Genomic DNA, 3,366 nt, shown 5'->3' on the forward strand with positions numbered 1-3,366 from the left:
ACAATATCACAAATATGAAATAATAATAGCAGGGACTGGAGCAATTGTCAGAATAGAAGGAATAATGGATGGGGCAAAATACCGTCAAATTCTGGAGGAAAATCTGCTGCCCTCTGCCAGAAAGTTGTCAGTGGGAAGAAGGTTTTCCTTCTAACATGACAATGAGCCAAAGCACACAGCAAAACTGAGCACACAGTGGTTGAAGGAGGAAAAAGGTGAATGTCCTTGCATGGCCTAGTCAGAGCCGGAATTAATATTTAAGAATATTAAAAATTTAGTACTTTCTTGTACTCGAGTAAATCTTTGAATTACTTTTACTGGAGTAAAAGTAAGAAAGTAATAGATTCGGCGAGACGGCTTACATATAGCGGCCCATAGAAACCGCTGTTAATGAGGCATCTATGCAAAACCATAATTAAAGGGATTTGAACAAACCTGAAACAAGTGCCTGGAATTTACACCACAGAGCTTCACAGGAGGAAATTTGACCCCGCCAAATGACAGCACATCTTCTGTTTATGTTATCAATGTAAGAAGGATGTGAAGATGTTGTTAAAGCCCTGCAAGGAGAAGCAGAAGCCATTAGTATGGTGGGGTAGTATAAGTCTGTTTATGCCAGTCAGGAAAAATCCCATGTGGTGTGGAGGAGAAAGACAGAACCAACAAAAGCAACAAGTGCATTATGCCCATTGTGGCGAAAGCTTCTTGTCATTGTCCCCGGCAAAAGAGATGCAATGAAAGCAGTACATCAAAGGGTGAGCGGGAGAATGGGCTGTATGAGCCAAGAGATTTAGATCTGCTCTGCACCTCATACATAATCACCCCGCCGGAAAATACAGTAGGCTTACAGGTAGAGGTCGAGAACACTGTAGTGCGGTCACTGGGAATGGGCAATGACTCTTAATGCAACTGTGATCTGCTGTGGTCATTTTGATTGGCTCAGCATGAAAAGAGCTTTCCTGGAGCATTTCAGTCCTTGGTAGAGCAACTGAAGCAAACCACTGTCAGAAGATCTCCGGGATAAAGTTGTGGACACACAAGTCAGGAGATGTATACAAAAACATTTCAAAGGCTTTATCGATGCCTACAAGCACAGTGAAGTCTATTATTAAAAAGGTATTTGGTACTACACAGACCCTCCCTGGATCAGGACGTTGCTCCAAACTGGATAAAAGAGCCAGAAGGAAGCTGGTCAGAGAGGCGACCAAGAGGCCTACAGCAACTCTAAAGCAGTTACAGGAATTTATGACAAAGAGTGGTCATTGTGAGCATGTGACAACAATATCACAAATATGAAATAATAATAGCAGGGACTGGAGCAATTGTCAGAATAGAAGGAATAATGGATGGGGCAAAATACCGTCAAATTCTTGAGGAAAATCTGCTGCCCTCTGCCAGAAAGTTGTCAGTGGGAAGAAGGTTTTCCGTCCAACATGACAATGAGCCAAAGCACACAGCAAAACTGAGCACACAGTGGTTGAAGGAGGAAAAAGGTGAATGTCCTTGCATGGCCTAGTCAGAGCCGGACTTAAACCCCATTGAAAATCTGTGGAATGACTTAAAGACTGCAGTCCACAAACAGTCACCATCAAATTGAACTGAACTTGAGCAGTTCTGCAAAGAAGAGTGGGCAAATATTACAAAGTCTAGATGTGCAAAGTTAGTAGAGACAAATCCCAACAGACTAAAGGCTGTAATTAAAGCAAAAGGTGGTTCAACAAAATACTGACACAAGGGGGTGTTCCTTTTTCCAGCTCAGTGATTCTGTTTTTTTATTTTTTTCTAACATGTTGGTGTTATATCTTTCACTTAGATGTTATAAGCTGCACTGAGTAAATACAGCTGAATAAAACAAAAACTGTGTCTGTCTTCATTTCAGGCTGCAAAGCAACAAAAAGTGATTTTTTTAAATACCCACTATATATATATATATATACATACATACAGTCATGGCCAAAAATATCAGCACCCTTGGTAAATATGATCAAAGAAGGCTGTGAAATTGTTAATCTGCATTGTTAATCCTTTTGATCTTTTATTTTTGTCTCTAATACACATTGGCCACAATTAACGGCCCCCTTTTATTCAATACTTTTTTAAACCTCCATTTGCCAGTTTAACAGCTCTAAATGTTCTCCTATAATGCCTGATGAGGTTAGAGAACACCTGACAAGAGATCAGAGACCATTCCTTCATCCAGAATCACTCCAGACCCTTTAGATTCCCAGCTCCATGATGGTGCCTCTTCTCTTCAGTTCACCCCACTCACTTTCTATAGGGTTCAGGTCAGGGAACTGGAATGGCCATAGCAGAAGCTTGGTTTTGTGCTCAGTGACCCATTTTTGTGTTGTTTTTGAGGTTTGTGTTTGGATTATTGTACGGTTGGAAGATCCAAACATGGCCCATTATAAGAATTCTAACAGAGTCAGTCACATATAGATTTTTTTATCTGTTGGTATTTGATAGAATCCATAATGCCATGTGTCTAAACAAGATGTCCAGGACCTCCAGCAGAAATATAGGCCATGAATGGGAATATACTTCAGAGATATTTTACTCATAAGAATTTCTAGGGGTGCCAATAATTGTGTCCGTGTATTTGAGAAAAATATTTATTTCATGATGATATTTCCCCCCCATTTTAAATTCTTATTATCCAATAAAAGGTTAGATTTTTGTGAATTTTTTTAATAAAAGATCAAAAGGATTAACAATGCAGATTAATTTTCACAGCCTTCTTTGAACATATTTACCAAGGGTGCCGATATTTTTGGCCATGACTGTATATATATATATATATATGTGTGTGTGTGTGTGTGTGTGTGTATAAACAATTAAATATAAGATTTTTGTATTCAAATTTGATTTTGCTAAAAACATTTCTATAATTTTTCCGTTACTTTTTAAGACTTTGCATGACTTTCCAGGTCTGGAATTCAGTATTTCCCCTATTACATCCAGATTTTCCTTGGAAATCCTGAAACCGTTAATTCTGAGACAGACCCTTTGTTTCTTTTCAATTTCATGCCCAAATACTTTCATTTTTTAAACATGGATGAATCTGTTGTTTAATATTGTATAAATGGGGTTCTCTATAAACGTGTGTGGCAGAACTTATATTGTTAACAATAAAACAGCAAACAGCGCAAATAGGCGAAAAACTCTAAATGAAAACACCTCTGAATCCTTTAGAGAGAATGCCAAACCACCCACTCCATCAAACTAAACCTGCCAAGAAACATCAGACAGAAACCTGCTGTGCCACCTTCTTATAATATGGTGAAATGCTATAAATAAAGGCTATGAAAATTATACAGGAATTACAAAAAAAAAAAAAAAAAAAAAAAGGGAGGAAAAAGCAATAAC

The sequence above is a fragment of the Sinocyclocheilus grahami genome, unplaced genomic scaffold, assembly GCF_001515645.1.
Source record: "Sinocyclocheilus grahami isolate Dianchi unplaced genomic scaffold, SAMN03320097.WGS_v1.1 scaffold1.1, whole genome shotgun sequence".
NCBI classification, from domain to species: domain Eukaryota; kingdom Metazoa; phylum Chordata; class Actinopteri; order Cypriniformes; family Cyprinidae; genus Sinocyclocheilus; species Sinocyclocheilus grahami.